Here is a 24291-nt window from a genome sequence, read left to right on the forward strand (position 1 = left end):
TTTTCTAAAAAGGGCATTCGATTTAGTATTCCGGGGTTTTTGGCCACTGTTCCTTGTCTACGTATTTCTATGTTGATCTAGTTGGTTGTATGTCTATGTTTAGTTAATTGGGGTGGACTTCCAATTGAAGGCAGCTGTGTGGTGTTGCCTTTGATTGGAAGTCCTATATTAGTTGGGTGTGTTTGTCTGTGTATTGGTGGGAGATTGTTTCTTGTCTAGCATGTATGAGCCTGAGAAGACTGTCGGTATAGCTTGAGTTCGTTTTTGTGTTCATTTTGATTTAATAAATGTTCACAATGAACAAACACAGTCCTGCTGCATTTTGGTCCTCCTTCACCGACGATAACCGTGACACCTCTCAGCCTGGCCTCCCTCTCCTCTCAGCCTGGCCTCTCTCTCCTCTCAGCCTGGCCTCTCTCTCCTCTCAGCCTGGCCTCTCTCTCCTCTCAGCCTGGCCTCTCTCTCCTCTCAGCCTGGCCTCCCTCTCCTCTCAGCCTGGCCTCTCTCTCCTCTCAGCCTGGCCTCTCTCTCCTCTCAGCCTGGCCTCCCTCTCCTCTCAGCCTGGCCTCTCTCTCCTCTCAGCCTGGCCTCGCTCTCCTATTAGGGGGGAAAAGCTGAAGACTTGACATCCCTCACCTCTAGTTCTCTTTCTACATCTCTCTCTCTTTCTCTCTCCCTACTTCCTTCTCTCTCCACCTACATCATCCCTCTTCTCCCTCCCTCCTTTTTCCCTTCCCCCCTCTCCTCTGTCCCTCTCTCTCATTCCTCAGACTGATACCCAGGATCAATAGTGCCTTTAAACGTCCCCTTCAGCCCTCAAGGTCATAAATCAGATCCAATGTGGATGTGCTTTCCAAATGGCACCCTATTTCCTATCTAGTGCACTACTTTTGACCAGGCCAGATAGGTGCACTATATAGGGAATAAGGATTCATTTGGAATGCAGAAGGGTACTCCTGAAGGAAGGAAGGATGCCTCCACAAAAAAAAACATCCCAATAGAAGCCTCTCTCTCTCTCTCTCTCTCTCTGTGTCTCTCTCTGTGTCTCTCTCTCTCTCTCTCTCTCTCTCTCTCTCTCTCTCTCTCTCTCTCTGTGTCTCTCTGTGTCTCTCTCTCTGTGTCTTTCTCTCTCTCTCTGTGTCTCTCTCTGTGTCTCTCTCTCTCTCTCTCTCTCTGAGCCGGGGGGGGCAGGAAAGGTGAGGACAGGTTAACTGGCTGTGCCCAATAACAAGCCCAAATCCTTGGTCCGTACAAAAGAGACAGGCTCTAGTAGTTGTCTTAGGAGGGACAGAGAGGGGATAAATAAAATGATAACATTAAGCTGTTACCTCAGGGTACACACACACACGCACGCACGCACGCACACACACACACACACACACACACACACACACACACACACACACACACACACACACACACACACACACACACAGACAGAGAAACACAAACACACACACACACACACACACACAGACAGAGAAAAACACACACAATACAATACAGGCTGTCTTAGAAAACATTTGACCGCACTGGGTAGTTATTCTAGACTCCACTAGTCTACTGTCTGAGGGTTAAACCAGTTACAGCATGGTGGTTCCTCCACTAGTCTACTGTCTGAGGGTTAAACCAGTATTTCCCTTATCCATATCCACTAAACCATTTCCTCAACATATTTGACTGTCAAATAAAACATCCTAACTGCACACATATGTTTGATAGTGAAAGTTTAGAGGGAGAAGCTTTTGAAGATTTTATTGGGATGCATCTGGGTCCGTCCTGGCTGAAGGAAGAAGGACAACGTAGTACACTATAAAGGGACAAGTATCCATCTGGGAAGCAGGCTGAGCCGCTGATCAGGGCCTGAGTAACAACCTTTGGGAGGCCATATTTTTCCCACCCCTCCATCCCTCCATCCCTCTACCCTTCCATCCCTCCATCCCTCCATCCCTCCATCCCTCTACCCCTCTATCCCTCCATCCCTCCATCCCTCCATCCCTCCACCCCTCCATCCCTCCATCCCTCTACCCCTCTATCCCTCCATCCCTCCATCCCTCCATCCCTCCATCCCTCTATCCCTCTATCCCTCCATCCCTCCATCCCTCCATCCCTCCATCCTTCCATCCCTCCATCCCTCCATCCCTCTACCCCCTCCATCCCTCCATCCCTCCATCCCTCTACCCCTCCATCCCTCCATCCCTCATCCCTCTACCCCTCCATCCCTCCATCCCTCTATCCCTCCATCCCTCCATCCCTCCATCCCTCTATCCCTCCATCCCTCTACCCCTCTATCCCTCTATCCCTCTATCCCTCTATCCCTCTATCCCTCTTCCCTCTTCCCTCTACCCCTCTATCCCTCCACCCCTCTATCCCTCCACCCCTCTATCCCTCTATCCCTCTATCCCTCCATCCCTCCATCCCTCTACCCCTCTATCCCTCCATCCCTCCATCCCTCTACCCCTCTACCCCTCCATCCCTCTATCCCTCTATCCCTTCATCTTCAGCCTCAGGAGCGATTGAGCCCCAAGGTCACGAGACAAGACGCTCTTTAAGCTGTAATTTACAGAACCATTATGGCAGCACCAAGGGTGTGCTTACTATTCACTTTACAATAACGGATGCTGAAGGGAGGAACAGTAAAAAAATACATACACAACTTTTCTTAAGGGCCCCAAACAAGTGTTTTGGAGTTGGTCAACTGGGCCCTTCAGGGGTCTGGGCCCTTCAGGGGTCTGGGCCCTTCAAAGCTGTGAGAGAAACCCAGAGGTATGCAGGCATCACAAAGCTGTGAGAGAAACCCAGCGGTATGCAGGCATCACAATGCTGTGAGAAACCCAGCAGTATGCAGGCATCACAAAGCTGTGAGAGAAACCCAGCAGTATGCAGGCATCACAAAGCTGTGAGAGAAACCCAGCAGTATGCAGGCATCCCAATGCTGTGTGAGAAACCCAGCAGTATGCAGGCATCACAATGCTGTGTGAGAAACCCAGCAGTATGCAGGCATCACAATGCTGTGTGAGAAACCCAGCAGTATGCAGGCATCACAATGCTGTGAGAAACCCAGCGGTATGCAGGCATCACAATGCTGTGAGAAACCCAGCAGTATGCAGGCATCACAAAGCTGTGAGAAACCCAGCGGTATGCAGGCATCACAATGCTGTGAGAAACCCAGCGGTATGCAGGCATCACAATGCTGTGAGAAACCCAGCAGTATGCAGGCATCCCAATGCTGTGTGAGAAACCCAGCAGTATGCAGGCATCACAATGCTGTGAGAAACCCAGCAGTATGCAGGCATCCCAATGCTGTGTGAGAAACCCAGCGGTATGCAGGCATCACAATGCTGTGAGAAACCCAGCGGTATGCAGGCATCCCAATGCTGTGTGAGAAACCCAGCAGTATGCAGGCATCACAATGCTGTGAGAAACCCAGCGGTATGCAGGCATCACAATGCTGTGTGAGAAACCCAGTGGTATGCAGGCATCACAATGCTGTGAGAAACCCAGCGGTATGCAGGCATCACAATGCTGTGAGAAACCCAGCAGTATGCAGGCATCACAATGCTGTGAGAGAAACCCAGCGGTATGCAGGCATCACAATGCTGTGAGAAACCCAGCGGTATGCAGGCATCACAATGCTGTGAGAAACCCAGCAGTATGCAGGCATCACAATGCTGTGAGAAACCCAGCAGTATGCAGGCATCACAATGCTGTGTGAGAAACCCAGCGGTATGCAGGCATCACAATGCTGTGAGAAACCCAGCAGTATGCAGGCATCACAATGCTGTGTGAGAAACCCAGCAGTATGCAGGCATCACAATGCTGTGAGAAACCCAGCAGTATGCAGGCATCACAATGCTGTGAGAAACCCAGTGGTATGCAGGCATCCCAATGCTGTGAGAAACCCAGCAGTATGCAGGCATCACAAAGCAACATAAAGAAGCAGTCTTCATGAGTGTCAGGCCAAGGTGTTAACTTTGACTCAGTCCGCTTACCAAATAGCACCATATTCCCTATATAGTGCACAGCTTTTGTCCAAAGTAGTGCAGCCTATTGGGGATAAGGTTTCATTTGGGACTCGGACAGAGTTTTCACTCCAGACGGTGTATGGATTGTGGTCGAAGGTATTTCTGGGGGAAGTCAGGGGGTTTCCAAACCACATATAATAACTGTGATTTAACGCCAAGGACGGAGGAGAACACTTTTATTTTTACATCCTTGGATGTGTCGCAAAGAGTACCCTATTCCCTATATAGTGCACTTCTTTTGGTCCAGGACCCGTAGGCCTCTGGTCAAAAAGTAGTGCACTATATAAGGAATAGGGTTATGGGCTCTGGTCAAAAGTAGTGCACTAAACAGGGAATAGGGTTATGGGCCCTGGTCAAAAGTAGTGCACTATATAGGGAATAGGGTTATGGGCCCTGGTCTAAAGTAGTGCACTATATAGGGAATAGGGTTATGGGCCCTGGTCTAAAGTAGTGCACTATATAGGGAATAGGGTTATGGGTCCTGGTCTAAAGTAGTGCACTATATAGGGAATAGGGTTATGGGCCCTGGTCTAAAGTAGTGCACTATATAGGGAATAGGGTTATGGGCCCTGGTCTAAAGTAGTGCACTAAACAGGGAATAGGCTTCCATTTAGGATAAACGCCTTTTTATCCCTGGTTAGCTCCATCCACCTCTACCAGTACCAATGAAGGAAGGCACACAAGACAGACCATTATATCTCAGTCCACATTAAGATAAGGAACACCCAGATGAGTGGAGGCTCCCGTCAGACAAAGCCTTTCCTATTGCAGTAGTGTGGGTAATTGTCCTGTTGGTGGGGAGGGACGAGGGGGAGTGGTGAAGCGGAGCGGGTGTGTTTTGGCAAATTGCACCAGATTTATCTTGGCTATAGGCATCCTCTTTCCTGGGTTTCCATCTCGGGTTTCTGTCGTCTCTCCCCGGATGAGTTCCAAAGGGTACCCTATTCCCTGTATAGTGCACTACTTTTAGACCAGGGCCCGTAGTGCACTACATAGGGAATAGGATGTCATTTGGGATGCACAGCCGGTCACAGTACAGGGCCTTATCACGCTGCCCTCCTCTCAGTGGCTGGTTACAGCGGTAAGATTTCAGGTGCTGGCCCTGGTCTCCAGGGGAACAGGTATCCCCTCTGTGTCTGGGCTGCTGGGGTCTCGCTGGGGAGGCCTGGGAAAGGGCAGGTACCGCCAAGGCATGGTTCTACCTCAGCGGACAGCTAACAGTGGGGCTTTGAGGATGAATTCAGCCTAATTGCTTAAGGAGTCTGTGGAAGTTGGAATAGTTAGGAAGGAGGTAGACAAAAGAAAAAAAAAAAAACTGAAATTCTCCCAGCGATTCCTGGCTGTAGGAAGACAATGGAGTTTTTAATGATGGGAAAGAGAGAGACAACATCTTCATGCTACTGTAGAGGATAAGTTCACGTGGCCAAGGAGTGGCAAATTGGTTTGACTCCAAAGCTCAATCCCAATACTCCCCCTTAGCCCTCCACCTCAGTTTAGCATGATCCCGTGGGCCGGAGTGTTGTCCCATTTCAACTTTGAGCGAGACATAGTGTGGCAGGTAACCTAGTGGTTAGAGCATTGGGTCAGTAACCAGCAGGTAGCCTAGTGGTTAGAGCATTGGGTCAGTAACCAGCAGGTAGCCTAGTGGTTAGAGCATTGGGTCAGTAACCAGCAGGTAGCCTAGTGGTTAGAGCATTGGGTCAGTAACCAGCAGGTAGCCTAGTGGTTAGAGCGTTTGGCCAGTAACCAGCAGGTAGCCTAGTGGTTAGAGCGTTGGGCCAGTAACCAAAAGGTTACTAGATCGAATACCTGAGCTGACAAGGTACAACTCAGTCGTTCTGCCCCTGTTCCTAGGCCGTCGTTTGTTCTTAACTGACTTGGCTAGTTAAATAAAAGATTAAATACAGAAAATAAATACAAATAGTTCCTTTTCAGCCCTCTGTTTGGCCCTCCAAACTAAGCGAATTGAGGTCCAGACTGGTCGTCACTAGTTACTACAGCCACATAAACCCCGCCTATTTCTAAAATGTAGCTATTTGATTTTAAACCACAGGAGGTTGGTGGCAACTTATTTGGGAAGGACGGGCTCGTGGTAATGGCTGGAGCGGAATCAGTGGAATGGTATCAAACATGGTTTCCATTCCATTTGCTCCGTTGAGCCGTCCTCCCCTCAACAGCCTCCACTGTTTTAAACCTAACTCTAACCTTAACCACACTGCTAACCTTATGCCTAACCCTGACCTTAAATTACGTCCACAAAGCAAATTTTTGTTTATATACATTTTTACCATATAGACAATTTTGACTTTGTGGCTGTCCTATCTAGTGGAAACCATCCAGACTTGATAGCGAGGGGTTACCAAATCTCCCATGAAGCTCTGCGACCCAAGGCTCTAAAGTTGCTTCAGGAAAGATGGCTGACAAAAATACTAGAATGGGAAAAAAAAAATGTAAATAATTATACCTTCATAACGAATCAGGCAAAACAATGTACAGTTAAGAGGAATATATTAGCTAAAAGCTAGCAGACACTTTACTTACCAACAACAGCTGCAAAATTCCACTAAAACTACATCAGGTTTTGATGTTCACTTTCTTTGCTTTGTCTAATAACACTATTATGAATCTAGCAAAAAATGTTTTGGGTCAGAGTGCAGTATTTATTTCGTTTCACAGAACAACTATTTGTTGGCATGTTTCTCACACAGGCTTTAGCCACAGAGGGAGCAGGCCTGACCAAGCAAATGCAGGTGGGTTACCTAGCAACACGTGCGTCAGAGGGAGACAACGTCTGTCTGTATAGCGTGACAAATTCCCATGATTTGTGAATCTGTTAGGACCTAACAGCTAGCACGACAGCTAAAATGGATTCCAGCTAATAAGGAATATCTAACATTATGGCATTCACTAATCATAAACTATTTACATATCATAGAAATGTGGGTACAATTCTTACTCAACCTAAATTGTAGACCCATATGGAAAAAAATACATAAAAAAATATATTTTTGATACATTAGTTAGGATACATGTGAAATATTTAAATTGACCAAATAATGCATTTAAGATTTTTTTTATATACGTTGCATTTTCAACACATTGCAACAATCACATTCCAACAATGTATACATAAATCTATGTAAAATGTATATCACAATATATGTTAAATGCAACCGGGAAATTAAAACGTGTATCCTGTTTGCAACAAGGCACTAAAGTAATACTGCAAAGAATGTGGAAAATAAATGTACTTTTTGTCCTGAATACAAAGCGTTGTGTTTCGGGTCAAATCCAACACATCACATCACTGAGTACCACTCTCCATATTTTTAAATATAGTGGTTGTTGCATCATGTTATGGGTATGCTTGTAATTGTTAAGGACTGGGAAGTTTTCAGGATAAAAAAACAAACAGAATGAAGCTCAGCGCAGGAAAAATCCTAGAGGATAATCTGGTTCAGTCTGCTTTCCACCAGACACTGGGAGATTCATTCCCCTTTCAGCAGGACAATAACCTAAAACACAAGGCCAAATCTACACTGGAGTTGCTTACCAAGAAGACAGTGAATGTTCCCGAGAGGCCGTGTTAAAGTTTTGACGTAAATCTGCCTGAAAATCTATGACAAGACTTGAAAATGGTTGTTTAGAATTGACCAACAACCTTGAAGATTTTTTGAAACAATAATGGGCAAATAATTAGAATAATTAGCAAATATTGTACAATTAATGTGGGCAAAGCTCTTAGAAAGTTACCTAGAGCTGGATTACTCACAGCTCAGGTGTGTGAATACTTATGTACATTTTCTGTATTTCATTTTCAATAAATTGGCAAAACATTTCTATGCATAATCGGTGGGGGGACTTGTAATCTTAGCATCCAGGCTGTAACACAAGAAAATGTGGAATAAGTCAAGGGGTATGAATACTTTCTGAAGGCTCTGTCTTTGGGAATGTTTTGTAAAACATATTTCAACATGCATTTAAATGTACCTGAATGAAATATAGATGTTAAATGAAAGTATAAGTAGTAAAATAATATAAGGTATAAAATTGTGCCAAATCATAGTGTATTGAATTGATCACTGTCCTAACAATTCTATTTTAGTAGCCTCTTCAGCATCACAAACGACAGTCTCATTCACAATTAAGACTTCATAACTAGTGGTGTACAAGCTCAACCTATCATCACAGAACTCAACATAACAGATGTACTGGCGTGACAATCCGTCTCCTGGATGGCCAAAAAACACTAAGACAAAGCCACGCCCCCAACAAGCCACGCCCCCAACAAGCCATGCCTCGAAGTCTTCTAATAGGCTGCTGCCGCTACAATATATTTTGTGAAAATGCATTTGTAATTTTTTTTGTTGCAACTTTGACACATACCAAAAGCAGCAACAGTCATTGAAATGACTAGAAACATGTTAACAGTCATGTAGTGACTCCGTGTCTTCGACAAACCAACTTGAGAGCATTGCAACCAACATTCAAAACTTAACGTTCCACGAAGTGAGTGCCTTTTGCGTCCTTTTGATATGTTACTGCAAGTAGAAATTGTGCACCAATGTGTTCTATGAAATTAAATTGTCATTTAATTTACACCGTATGGAGAATTCAATCAATCACTTTAATTGTCAATATGAGTAAAGACTTGCTAAAGTGACCAAATTCAACATCTGTTCACCCTCTGTGACTTCAAGGAAGATTTTAACCCACTAACCCACCAAAATACTCCAAGTTTTCTCCATCATCATAAGACTGCTGAACAATATTATGGCAAGAACAGCTCAAATAAGCAAAGAGAAAGAACAGTCCATCATTACTTTAAGACATGAAGGTCAGTCAATCCGGAAAATGTCAAGAACTTAAAAAAATTCTTCAAGTGCAGTCGCAAAAACCGTCGCAAAAACCATCAAGCGCTATGATGAAACTGGCTCTCAGGAGGACCGCCACAGGAAAGGAAGACCCGGAGTTACCTCTGCTGCAGAGTGATTGAAAGATGAACTGAAGTTCACACTCCAGTCCAGTTGGTGGTGGTAATGCACATTAAAGTTGGTTGCCAACCACCATATAAAATCCGCAGAAGAAGAAGATGAAGCTTGAAGGAGGAGAGATTACTAGAAACAAACTCAGTTCACCCTTTTTTTGTGTGGATTAATTGTCGGAGTAGAGGACATTGTGCATTTCAGGTAAAATAATAACTCAATGTTTATATCCCAGGATAATAAATTAGCTAGCAAGCTAGCTAGCTAAATTGCCATAACTGTTTAATGCTTTTCGACCTGTCCCCGAATTAATATAGTTGGTTCAGAGTTCGTTTTGATATTTCAACCTGTGTGTCCTGATTGTGTCTGGTGTGGATGGACAGAATCAGCATGCGTGTGATGGCGCACGCTAGCGGTCTGGTCAGCATTTTAGAGTTACCAGCCTCAGAAATTACAGCCCAAATAAATGCTTCACAGAGTTCAAGTAACAGACACATCTCAACATCAACTGTTCAGAGGAGACTGCGTAAATCAGGCTTTCATGGTTGAATTGCTGCAAAGAAACCACTACTAAAGGACACTATTTAGAACAGCATACTTGCTTGGGCCAAGAAAAACAAGCAATGGACATTAGACCGATGGAAATCTGTCCTTGTGAGAAACAGAGTAGGTGAACGGATGATATCCGCATGTGTGGTTCCCCCAAAAAAAGCAGCCAACAAGTGCTTAGCATATGTGGGAACTCCTTTAAGACCGTTGGAAAAGCATTCCTCATGAAGATGGTTGAGAGAATGCCAAGAGTGTTCAAAGCTGTTATCAAGGCAAGGGGTGGCTACTTTTAAGAATCTCAAATATAAAATATATTTTGATTTGTTTAACACTTTTTTGGTTACTACATCATTCCATATGTGCTTTTTCATAGTTTTGATGTCTTCACTATTATTCTACAACACAGAAAATAGTACAAATAAAGAAAAACCCTTGAATGAGTAGGTGTGTCAACTTTTGACTGGTACTCTATATGTATATGGAATACATTTTACGTGACGTTAAATATATTGAAAATATATTATATTATTTTCTTATAGGGAGACAAATGATTATGCATATTTTTGGTCATAAAGTTAATTTATGAAAATTGCTATTCAACAAGCTAGCTTAAAAATAAGCATTGCAAATAAACCTGACAATGGATATCGTTATCAGGAAGCTCCTCTCTTCTCACTTCTCCTCCAGGAGCTCCTCTCTTCTCATTCCCCCTCCAGGAGCTCCTCTCTTCTCATTCCCCCTCCAGGAGCTCCTCTCTTCTCATTCCCCCTCCAGGAGCTCCTCTCTTCTCATTCCCCCTCCAGGAGCTCCTCTCTTCTCATTCCCCCTCCAGGAGCTCCTCTCTTCTCATTCCCCCTCCAGGAGCTCCTCTCTTCTCATTCCCCCTCCAGGAGCTCCTCTCTTCTCATTCCCCCTCCAGGAGCTCCTCTCTTCTCATTCCCTCCAGGAGCTCCTCTCTTCTCATTCCCTCCAGGAGCTCCTCTCTTCTCCCTTCTCCTCCAGGAGCTCCTCTCTTCTCCTTCCCCTCCAGGAGCTCCTCTCTTCTCATTCCCCTCCAGGAGCTCCTCCATCTCTTCTCATTCCCCTCCAGGAGCTCCTCATCTTCTCCCTTCCCCCTCCAGGAGCTCCTCCATCTCTTCTTCTTCCCCTTCCAGGAGCTCCTCCATCTCTTCTCATTCCCCTCCAGGAGCTCCTCTATCTCTTCTCCTTCCCCTCCAGGAGCTCCTCCATCTCTTCTTCTCATTCCCCTCCAGGAGCTCCTCCATCTCTTCTCCCTTCTCCTCCAGGAGCTCCTCTCTTCTCATTCCCCCTCCAGCTCCTCTTCTCTTCCCCTCCAGGAGCTCCTCTCTTCTCTTCCCCCTCCAGGCTCCTCTTCTCTCCTCCAGGAGCTCCTCTCTTCTCATTCCCCCTCCAGGAGCTCCTCTCTTCTCATTCCCCCTCCAGGAGCTCCTCTATTCTCCCATCCCGTCCAGGAGTTTCTCTGTCTCTTCTCCCTTCTCCTCCAGGAGCTCCTCTCTTCTCCCTTCTCCTCCAGGAGCTCCTCCATCTCTTCTCCCTTCTCCTCCAGGAGCTCCTCCATCTCTTCTCCCTTCTCTTCCAGGAGCTCCTCTCCCTCTCTTCTCCCTTCTCCTCCAGGAGCTCCTCTTCTCTTCTCCCTTCTCCTCCAGGAGCTCCTATCTTCTCATTCCCCCTCCAGGAGCTCCTCTATTCTCCCATCCTGTCCAGGAGTTTCTCTATCTCTTCTCCCTTCTCCTCCAGGAGCTCCTGCATGTCTTCTCCCATCCCCTCCAACAACACCCAGGTTTATGGCCTGTAACCGTGGCGATGGCGGGTAGCCATCTTGTGAGCTGAGATCAAAAGCTTCGCCCCGTCACCCCTGGAGCATCGTGCTGTCAGAGGGTGCGATGATCAATGGCCCAGGTGTGAAAAGGGGACAGGTAGAGGGAGAGAATGGCAGGTAAATATCTCTGGAGGCCAAGGTAGGGGGCCACAACACCTTTCACACTCATTACACCACGGCTCATTTGTAAAGCGATTCAGTCACCGGATGGCTCAGGGATCTAGCCTGACTTTGATTTAGGGAATGTTTATCATATTTGAGTGTGATTTTAATGTTAGCTTAGAAACTGTGAAGGAATCAATTCCATAACGAGTGTCTAAAGGCATTGCCTATAGACCTTGCTACTGTGGGGGCTGTTAGAACAGATCATTTGTTCACTTTAGGATAACATTTATAAAGCAAATAGGCCTATGTACTGTTATAGAAATATTATCTCAATACTGGAGTCTGAAACATTTTTCCTTCAGATAAAATGTACTTAACCTAACTTGACCATAACAACATTAATCATCACTATATCCCAACTGTCTACAGTGCAGTAGTATCTGTTTAATGAGCCTGCCATATCTGTACTCTGACATATTCATACAGTCCAACAAGACAATCAGTGAGTCCATCTAAGCCTGCAGGAAGCCCGGAGGTCGGCAACAAAGACATTTGCAAATGTCATTAGTGACCTTTCAGCTCCAACCCTAAAACCCATGGTGATAATATATTTATGGGGCTGTCATTAAAAACTGTTTTTTAGGCTCCTTGAGGATTCATTTGCGTTGACCCAGAATGCAGTATTTTCTTAACACAAGCAGCGGGCTACTTTGATGCTATCTGCTTATCCAAACATGGGGGCAGAGAGAGAGGAGAGAGAGAGAGAGAGAGAGAGAGAGAGGAGGCCGTGTTGCTCAGCCACTGGCCGTCTCGTTTGGTCCCACGGAGGACGGCTACGATTAATCGTGCTGAAGGCAGCTAGAGAGCCCGCTCATAAATCGTCCCCACCGGTCCTTAACGGGAGAAGTCCCAGGGCTCAACCCCAACATTTATCAACACTTTTCCACTCCGGATGTGAGGTAAATAAAACAGTGCGTAGGGTGGGCGCGGGTGCGGGGACTCTCTGATGTTAAGCATATCAATGAGGACTTAATGACTTCATTCTGCTGTGAACGATGTGTTTGTTCAGGGATTTACCCTGCGGTGCAATAAATAGCTGCATGTCCACAGGAGACGGGAGACGGAGTAAAAATGCATCTGTCTATAAAATGTTGATGATGTCCGTTTCTGTCTGTTCTGGGCCAATCAGCCACTCACTCTGGACACATCTAATGTCTAATACATTTAGAGAGATGAAAACAAGTCCACAGGTATGAAAAGCATGCAGAATGTGATCATTGCTTTTTTAGGTTTGGGAAAAATTAGAGGAATGAAATAGCATCATTGTAGAGTTATAAATGAATTAACTACATTTAAAAAAAAAATCCGAATTTGAATGGGGGGGGGGGGTTTGAATGATACTCACTCCATGATAGCCCCCAAACTTAAACCCCTCATCAAGTTAATTAAGCAAGAAAGTATTTTTATCAATCCAACACTGACCAGTTTTTAACTCCTCATCACACTAACTAATATCACCCATTTCAATAGGTAGCCTGAGCTCAAAATAACATTCCACATTCACCACCAGTTGTTACAGTATTGCTGAAGACTAGTGTTCTGGTCTGTCAACAGTAACATCAATAGCGCTAACCTTTGTCAAGACACAGACAGACAGACACACACACACACACACACACACACACACACACACACACACACACACACACACACACACACACACACACACACACACACACACACACACACACACACACACTTCCTCAGGGGAGGATAAAGAAGAGATGAAAGACAACACATGACCCTTGACCCCAGCCAAGCTGGGATGACTCTAACCTCTCCCTGTTTTATCATCTGACCTGGCCTCCCCATTGGTCCTTGTGTGTGTGTGTGTGTGTGTGTGTGTGTGTGTGTGTGTGTGTGTGTGTGTGTGTGTGTGTGTGTGTGTGTGTGTGTGTGTGTGTGTGTGTGTGTGTGTGTGTGTCAGTCTCTAGCTCTGTGTGTGTGTCAGCATTTTAGCTAACCTTACCCCTAACCCTTTTCCTAACCTTAACATAATTCTCCTAACCCGCCACATTAATTCCCCTAACCTGCTGCGTAAGTTCTCCTAACCTGCAACGAAAAGTTACTTCTGCTTGCCAAAACCGTCAGACCTGCCCTGGGAATAGTCTTAGATTCCACGAATGCGATACAGCACATAGTGATGGGTATACTTCCTGCTTTTACTTCCTGCTTTTCTTCCAGCAAAGGCCGCCAGTCCACCCATTATGGCATTATTGACTTGAATGGGGACACTGTTCTATGCATCCTATTTCTAGCAGCAGATCATGCAGTCAGGAGCGGAGGAGATGAGAACATTTGGGCATCTACTCATTCAAGGGTTTTTCTTTATTTTTACTATTTTCTACATTGTAGAATAATAGTGAAGACATGACAGCTATGAAATAACACATATGGAATCATGTAGTATGTAAAAAAAAAAAAGGTGTTAAACAAATCAAAATGTAATATTTGAGATTTTTCAAAGTAGCCATCCTTTGCCTTGATGACAGCTTAATTGAAATGCATTCCAGGTGACTACCTCATGAAGCTGGTTGAGAGAATGCCAACAGTGTACAAAGCTGTTATCAAGGCAAAGGGTGGCTTCTTTGAAGAATCTCAAATATATTTTGATTTGTTTAACACTTTTCTGGTTACTACAGGATTCCATATGTGTTATTTCATAGTGTTGATGTCTTCACTATTATTCTACAATGTAGAAAATAGTACAATAAAGAAAAATCCTTGAATGAGTAGGTGTCCAAACGTTTGACTGCTACTCTATATAGTGTATATATATTTATTTTCTTATTTTTGTTTTCTATTTGAATGGTTATAACAGTGACCGCGGTCATTTGGCTGGCCAATTACAGTCATCCACAATTCCAAGACCATCACAGCACTATGTGTGTGTGAGCAGGTCAGCAGGTCGACAAACAAAATGGATGACAAGGATAGTATAAAAAAATGTGTGTGTTTGTGTGTCAGGACAGTGACAATGACCTTAGTCGGCTTACACACACACACACACACACACACACACACACACACACACACACACACACACACACACACACACACACACACACACACACACACACACACACACACACACACACACACACACACACACACACACACACACACACACACACACACACACTCCTGAGGCGGACATACAGCTTGAGGAGACTCATTAGCAGCAGGTTCAGAGGTCAGAAGTTTATCTTTGAAGTGGCCCAACTTTCACCTCCCGTGGGGATTATGGAGGCCGTGGAAATGCAGCTGTGTCTGGTTGTCTGTTTGAGGGGGTAGAATTCGCCTGACAAACTGAAGATCTTGTCAAATCCTAGCAAATAAATTATCCTGTCAGGTACCAGCCAAAACATGATCCTGTCAGATACCAGCCAAAACAGGATCCTGTCAGACACCAGCCAAAAGAGGATGCTGTCAGATCCTAGCCAAAACATGATCCTGTCAGATCCTAGCAAATAAATGATCCTGTCAGATCCTAGCCAAAACATGATCCTGTCAGATAACAGCCAAAACATGATCCTGTCAGATAACAGCCAAAACATGATCCTGTCAGATAACAGCCAAAACATGATCCTGTCAGATAACAGCCTAAACATGATCCTGTCAGATCCTAGTCAAAACATGATCCTGTCAGATCCTAGCCAAACATGATCCTGTCAGATAACAGCCAAAACATGATCCTGTCAGATCCTAGTCAAAACATGATCCTGTCAGATAACAGCCTAAACATGATCCTGTCAGATCCTAGTCAAAACAGGATCCTGTCAGATAACAGCCTAAACATGATCCTGTCAGATAACAGCCTAAACATGATCCTGTCAGATCCCAGCCAAAACCTGATCCTGTCAGATAACAGCCTAAACATTATCCTGTCAGATCCTAGGCAAAACATGATCCTGTCAGATCCAGGCCAAAATATGATCCTGTCAGATAACATCCTAAACGTGATCCTGTCAAATCCCAGTCAAAACATGATCCTGTCAGATCCTAGTCAAAACATAATCCTGTCAGATTACAGCCAAACATGATCCTGTCAGAGTCCAGTCAAAACATGATCCTGTCTGATCCCAGCCAAAACATGATCCTGTCAGATCCTAGCCAAAACATGATCCTGTCAGATAACAGCCAAAACATGATCCTGTCAGATAACAGCCAAAACATGATCCTATCAGATCCTAGCCAAACATGATCCTGTCAGATCCCAGCCAAAACATGATCCTGTCAGATCCCAGCCAAAACATGATCCTGTCAGATCCTAGTCAAAACATGATCCTGTCAGATCCTAGCCAAACATGATCCTGTCAGATAACAGGCAAAAGAAGATCCTGTCAGATAACAGCCAAAACATGATCCTGTCAGATCCTAGTCAAAACATGATCCTGTCAGATAACAGCCTAAACATGATCCTGTCAGATCCTAGTCAAAACATGATCCTGTCGATAACAGCTTAAACATGATCCTGTCAGATAACAGCCTAAACATGATCCTGTCAGATCCCAGCCAAAACCTGATCCTGTCAGATAACAGCCTAAACATGATCCTGTCAGATCCTAGTCAAAACATGATCCTGTCAGATAACAGCTTAAACATGATCCTGTCAGATAACAGCCTAAACATGATCCTGTCAGATCCCAGCCAAAACCTGATCCTGTCAGATAACAGCCTAAACATTATCCTGTCAGATCCTAGGCAAAACATGATCCTGTCAGATCCAGGCCAAAATATGATCCTGTCAGATAACATCCTAAACGTGATCCTGTCAGATCCCAGTCAAAACATGATCCTGTCAGATCCTAGTCAAAACATAATCCTGTCAGATTACAGCCAAACATGATCCTGTCAGAGTCCAGTCAAAACATGATCCTGTCAGATCCCAGCCAAAACATGATCCTGTCAGATCCTAGCCAAAACATGATCCTGTCAGATAACAGCCAAAACATGATCCTGTCAGATAACAGCCAAAACATGATCCTATCAGATCCTAGCCAAACATGATCCTGTCAGATCCCAGCCAAAACCTGATCCTGTCAGATAACAGCCTAAACATTATCCTGTCAGATCCTAGGCAAAACATGATCCTGTCAGATCCCAGCCAAAATATGATCCTGTCAGATAACATCCTAAACGTGATCCTGTCAGATCCCAGTCAAAACATGATCCTGTCAGATCCTAGTCAAAACATAATCCTGTCAGATTACAGCCAAACATGATCCTGTCAGAGCCCAGTCAAAACATGATCCTGTCAGATCCCAGCCAAAACATGATCCTGTCAGATCCTAGCCAAAACATGATCCTGTCAGATAACAGCCAAAACATGATCCTGTCAGATAACAGCCAAAACATGATCCTATCAGATCCTAGCCAAACATGATCCTGTCAGATCCCAGCCAAAACATGATCCTGTCAGATCCCAGCCAAAACATGATCCTGTCAGATCCCAGCCAAAACATGATCCTGTCAGATCCTAGTCAAAACATGATCCTGTCAGATCCTAGCCAAACATGATCCTGTCAGATAACAGGCAAAAGATGATCCTGTCAGATAACAGCAAAAACATGATCCTGTCAGATCCTAGTCAAAACATGATCCTGTCAGATAACAGCCTAAACATGATCCTGTCAGATCCTAGTCAAAACAGGATCCTGTCAGATAACAGCCTAAACATGATCCTGTCAGATAACAGCCTAAACATGATCCTGTCAGATCCCAGCCAAAACCTGATCCTGTCAGATAACAGCCTAAACATGATCCTGTCAGATCCCAGTCAAAACATGATCACGTCAGATCCTAGTCAAAACATGATCCTGTCAGAGCCCAGCCAAAACATAATCCTTTCAGATCCTAGTCAAACATGATCCTGTCAGAGCCCAGCCAAAACATGATCCTGTCAGATCCTAGTCAAAACATGATCCTTTCAGATAACAGCCTAAACGTGATCCTGTCAGATCCTAGTCAAAACATGATCCTGTCAGATCCTAGCCAAACATGATCCTGTCAGAAAACAGCCAAAACATGATCCTGTCAGATAACAGCCAAAACATGATCCTGTCAGATAACAGCCAAAACATGATCCTGTCAGATCCTAGTCAAAACATGATCCTGTCAGATCCTAGCCAAAACATGATCCTGTCAGATCCTAGCCAAAACATGATCCTGTCAGATCCCAGCCAAAACATGATCCTGTCAGATCCCAGCCAAAACATGATCCTGTCAGATTCTAGTCAAAACATGATCCTGTCAGATCCTATCCAAACATGATCCTGTCAGATAACAGGCAAAAGATGATCCTGTCAGATAACAGCCAAAACATGATCCTGTCAGATCCTAGTCAAAACGTGATCCTGTCAGATAACAGCCTAAACATTATCCTGTCAGATCCTAGTCAAAACAGGATCCTGTCAGATAACAGCCTAAACATGATCCTGTCAGATAACAGCCTAAACATGATCCTGTCAGATCCCAGCCAAAACCTGATCCTGTCAGATAACAGCCCAAACATTATCCTGTCAGATCCTAGGCAAAACATGATCCTGTCAGATCCCAGCCAAAATATGATCCTGTCAGATAACAGCCTAAACATGACCCTGTCAGATCCCAACCAAAACATGATCCTGTCAGATCCTAGCCAAAACATGATCCTGTCAGATCCTTATCCAAAACATGATCCTGTCAGATAACAGCCAAAACATGATCGTGTCAGATAACAGCCAAAACATGATCCTATCAGATCCTAGCCAAAACATGATCCTATCAGATCCTAGCCAAACATGATCCTGTCAGATCCCAGCCAAAACATGATCCTGTCAGATCCCAGCCAAAACATGATCCTGTCAGATCCTAGTCAAAACATGATCCTGTCAGATCCTAGCCAAACATGATCCTGTCAGATAACAGGCAAAAGATGATCCTGTCAGATAACAGCCAAAACATGATCCTGTCAGATCCTAGTCAAAACATGATCCTGTCAGATAACAGCCTAAACATGATCCTGTCAGATCCTAGTCAAAACATGATCCTGTCAGATAACAGCCTAAACATGATCCTGTCAGATAACAGCCTAAACATGATCCTGTCAGATAACAGCCAAAATATGATCCTGTCAGATAACATCCTAAACGTGATCCTGTCAGATCCCAGTCAAAACATGATCCTGTCAGATCCTAGTCAAAACATAATCCTGTCAGATTACAGCCAAACATGATCCTGTCAGAGCCCAGTCAAAACATGATCCTGTCAGATCCCAGCCAAAACATGATCCTGTCAGATCCTAGCCAAAACATGATCCTGTCAGATAACAGCCAAAACATGATCCTGTCAGATAACAGCCAAAACATGAGCCTATCAGATCCTAGCCAAACATGATCCTGTCAGATCCCAGCCAAAACATGATCCTGTCAGATCCCAGCCAAAACATGATCCTGTCAGATCCCAGCCAAAACATGATCCTGTCAGATCCTAGTCAAAACATGATCCTGTCAGATCCTAGCCAAACATGATCCTGTCAGATAACAGGCAAAACATGATCCTGTCAGATAACAGCCAAAACATGATCCTGTCAGATCCTAGTCAAAACATGATCCTGTCAGATAACAGCCTAAACATGATCCTGTCAGATCCTAGTCAAAACATGATCCTGTCAGATAACAGCCTAAACATGATCCTGTCAGATAACAGCCTAAACATGATCCTGTCAGATAACAGCCTAAACATTATCCTGTCAGATCCTAGGCAAAACATGATCCTGTCAGATCCCAGCCAAAATATGATCCTGTCAGATAACATCCTAAACGTGATCCTGTCAGATCCCAGTCAAAACATGATCCTGTCAGATCCTAGTCAAAACATAATCCTGTCAGATTACAGCCAAACATGATCCTGTCAGAGCCCAGTCAAAACATGATCCTGTCAGATCCCAGCCAAAACATGATCCTGTCAGATCCTAGCCAAAACATGATCCTGTCAGATAACAGCCAAAACATGATCCTGTCAGATAACAGCCAAAACATGATCCTATCAGATCCTAGCCAAACATGATCCTGTCAGATCCCAGCCAAAACATGATCCTGTCAGATCCCAGCCAAAACATGATCCTGTCAGATCCCAGCCAAAACATGATCCTGTCAGATCCTAGTCAAAACATGATCCTGTCAGATCCTAGCCAAACATGATCCTGTCAGATAACAGGCAAAACATGATCCTGTCAGATAACAGCCAAAACATGATCCTGTCAGATCCTAGTCAAAACATGATCCTGTCAGATAACAGCCTAAACATGATCCTGTCAGATCCTAGTCAAAACAGGATCCTGTCAGATAACAGCCTAAACATGATCCTGTCAGATAACAGCCTAAACATGATCCTGTCAGATCCCAGCCAAAACCTGATCCTGTCAGATAACAGCCTAAACATTATCCTGTCAGATCCTAGGCAAAACATGATCCTGTCAGATCCCAGCCAAAATATGATCCTGTCAGATAACATCCTAAACGTGATCCTGTCAGATCCCAGTCAAAACATGATCCTGTCAGATCCTAGTCAAAACATGATCCTGTCAGAGCCCAGCCAAAACATGATCCTTTCAGATCCTAGTCAAACATGATCCTGTCAGAGCCCAGCCAAAACATGATCCTGTCAGATAACAGCCAAAACATGATCCAGCCTCAACATGATCCTGTCAGATCCTAGCCAAAACATGATCCTGTCAGATCCCAGCCTAAACATGATCCTGTCAGATAACAGCCTAAACATGATCCTGTCATATCCTAGCCAAAACATGATCCTGTCAGATCCCAGCCAAAACATGATCCTGTCAGATAACAGCCTAAACATGATCCTGTCAGATAACAGCCTAAACATGATCCTGTCAGATCCTAGGCAAAACATGATCCTGTCAGATCCCAGTCAAAACATGATACTGTCAGATCCCAGCCAAAACATGATCCTGTCAGATAACAGCCAAAACATGATCCTGTCAGATCCTAGCCAACCATGATCCTGTCAGAGCCCAGCCAAAACATAATCCTGTCAGATAACAGCCAAAACATGATCCTGTCAGATAACAGCCGAAACATGATCCTGTCAGATCCTAGCTAAAACATGATCCTGTCAGATCCTAGCCAAAACATGATCCTGTCAGATAACAGCCTAAACATTATCCTGTGAGATCCTAGTCAAAACATGATCCTGTCAGATCCTAGCCAAACATGATCCTGTCAGACAACAGCCAAAACATGATCCTGTTAGATAACAGCCTAAACATGATCCTGTCAGATCCTAGTCAAAACATGATCCTGTCAGATGCCAGCCTAAACATGATACTGTCAGATCCCAGCCAAAACATGATCCTGTCAGATAACAGCCAAAACATGATCCTGTCAGATCCTAGCCAACCATGATCCTGTCAGAGCCCAGCCAAAACATAATCCTGTCAGATAACAGCCAAAACATGATCCTGTCAGATGCCAGCCTAAACATGATACTGTCAGATCCCAGCCAAAACATGATCCTGTCAGATAACAGCCAAAACATGATCCTGTCAGATAACAGCCAAAACATGATCCTGTCAGATCCTAGTCAAAACATGATCCTGTCAGATCCTAGCCAAAACATGATCCTGTCAGATCCTAGCCAAAACATGATCCTGTCAGATAACAGCCTAAACATGATCCTGTCAGATAACAGCCTAAACATGATCCTGTCAGATCCTAGTCAAAACATGATCCTGTCAGATCCTAGCCAAACATGATCATGTCAGATCCCAGCAAAAACATGATCCTGTCAGATCCCAGCCAAAACATGATCCTGTCAGATCCCAGCCAAAACATGATCCTGTCAGATCCTAGTCAAAACAAGATCCTGTCAGATCCTAGCCAAACATGATCCTGTCAGATAACAGGCAAAAGATGATCCTGTCAGATAACAGCCAAAACATGATCCTGTCAGATCCTAGTCAAAACATGATCCTGTCAGATAATAGCCTAAACATGATCCTGTCAGATCCTAGTCAAAACAGGATCCTGTCAGATAACAGCCTAAACATGATCCTGTCAGATCCTAGTCAAAACAGGATCCTGTCAGATAACAGCCTAAACATGATCCTGTCAGATCCCAGCCAAAACATGATCCTGTCAGATCCTAGCCAAAACATGATCCTGTCAGATAACAGCCAAAACATGATCCTGTCAGATAACAGCCAAAACATGATCCTGTCAGATCCCAGCCAAAACATGATCCTGTCAGATCCCAGCCAAAACATGATCCTGTCAGATCCTAGTCAAAACATGATACTGTTAGATAACAGCCTAAACATGATCCTGTCAGATCCCAGCCAAAACCTGATCCTGTCAGATAACAGCCTAAACATTATCCTGTCAAATCCTAGGCAAAACATGATCCTGTCAGATCCCAGCCAAAATATGATCCTGTCAGATAACATCCTAAACGTGATCCTGTCAGATCCCAGCCAAAACATGATCCTGTCAGATCCTAGCCAAAACATGATCCTGTCAGATAACAGCCAAAACATGATCCTGTCAGATAACAGCCAAAACATGATCCTGTCAGATAACAGCCAAAACATGATCCTATCAGATCCTAGCCAAACATGATCCTGTCAGATCCCAGCCAAAACATGATCCTGTCAGAGCCCAGCCAAAACATAATCCTGTCAGATAACAGCCAAAACATGATCCTGTCAGATAACAGCCAAAACATGATCCTGTCAGATACCAGCCAAAACATGATCCTGTCAGATCCGAGCTAAAACATGATCCTGTCAGATCCTAGCCATAACATGATCCTGTCAGGTAACAGCCTAAACATTATCCTGTGAGATCCTAGTCAAAACATGATCCTGTCAGATCCTAGCCAAACATGATCCTGTCAGACAACAGCCAAAACATGATCCTGTCAGATTTCAGCCAAAACATGATCCTGTCAGATAACAGCCAAAACATGATCCTGTCAGATCCTAGTCAAAACATGATCCTGTCAGATCCTAGCCAAAACATGATCCTGTCAGATCCTAGCCAAAACATGATCATGTCAGAAAACAGCCTAAACATGATCCTGTCAGATAACAGCCTAAACATGATCCTGTCAGATCCTAGTCAAAACATGATCCTGTCAGATCCTAGCCAAACATGATCCTGTCAGATCCCAGCCAAAACATGATCCTGTCAGATCCCAGCCAAAACATGATCCTGTCAGATCCCAGCCAAAACATGATCCTGTCAGATCCTAGTCAAAACATGATCCTGTCAGATCCTAGCCAAACATGATCCTGTCAGATAACAGGCAAAACATGATCCTGTCAGATAACAGCCAAAACATGATCCTGTCAGATCCTAGTCAAAACATGATCCTGTCAGATAACAGCCTAAACATGATCCTATCAGATCCTAGTCAAAACAGGATCCTGTCAGATAACAGCCTAAACATGATCCTGTCAGATCCTAGTCAAAACAGGATCCTGTCAGATAACAGCCTAAACATGATCCTGTCAGATCCCAGCCAAAACATGATCCTGTCAGATCCTAGCCAAACATGATCCTGTCAGATAACAGGCAAAAGATGATCCTGTCAGATAACAGCCAAAACATGATCCTGTCAGATCCTAGTCAAAACATGATCCTGTCAGATAACAGCCTAAACATGATCCTGTCAGATAACAGCCTAAACGTGATCCTGTCAGATAACAGCCTAAACATGATCCTGTCAGATCCCAACCAAAACCTGATCCTGTCAGATAACAGCCTAAACATTATCCTGTCAGATCCTAGGCACAACATGATCCTGTCAGATCCCAGCCAAAATATGATCCTGTCAGATAACATCCTAAACGTGATCCTGTCAGATCACAGTCAAAACATGATCCTGTCAGATCCTAGTCAAAACATAATCCTGTCAGATTACAGCCAAACATGATCCTGTCAGAGCCCAGTCAAAACATGATCTTGTCAGATCCTATCCAAAACATGATCCTGTCAGATCCTAGCCAAAACATGATCCTGTCAGATAACAGCCAAAACATGATCCAGCCTCAACATGATCCTGTCAGATCCTAGCCAAAACATGATCCTGTCAGATCCCATCCTAAACATGATCCTGTCAGATAACAGCCTAAACATGATCCTGTCATATCCTAGCCAAAACATGATCCTGTCAGATCCCAGCCAAAACATGATCCTGTCAGATAACAGCCTAAACATGATCCTGTCAGATAACAGCCTAAACATGATCCTGTCAGATCCTAGTCAAAACATGATCCTGTCAGATGCCAGCCTAAACATGATCCTGTCAGATAACAGCCTAAACATGATCCTGTCAGATCCTAGACAAAACATGATCCTGTCAGATCCCAGTCAAAACATGATACTGTCAGATCCCAGCCAAAACATGATCCTGTCAGAAAACAGCCAAAACATGATCCTGTCAGATCCTAGCCAACCAATATCCTGTCAGAGCCCAGCCAAAACATAATCCTGTCAGATAACAGCCAAAACATGATCCTGTCAGATAACAGCCAAAACATGATCCTGTCAGATAACAGCCAAAACATGATCCTGTCAGATCCGAGCTAAAACATGATCCTGTCAGATCCTAGCCATAACATGATCCTGTCAGATAACAGCCTAAACATTATCCTGTGAGATCCTAGTCAAAACATGATCCTGTCAGATCCTAGCCAAACATGATCCTGTCAGACAACAGC

Source organism: Salmo salar, chromosome ssa19 (genome assembly GCF_905237065.1).
Source record: "Salmo salar chromosome ssa19, Ssal_v3.1, whole genome shotgun sequence".
In the NCBI taxonomy this organism is placed as follows: Eukaryota; Metazoa; Chordata; class Actinopteri; order Salmoniformes; family Salmonidae; genus Salmo; species Salmo salar.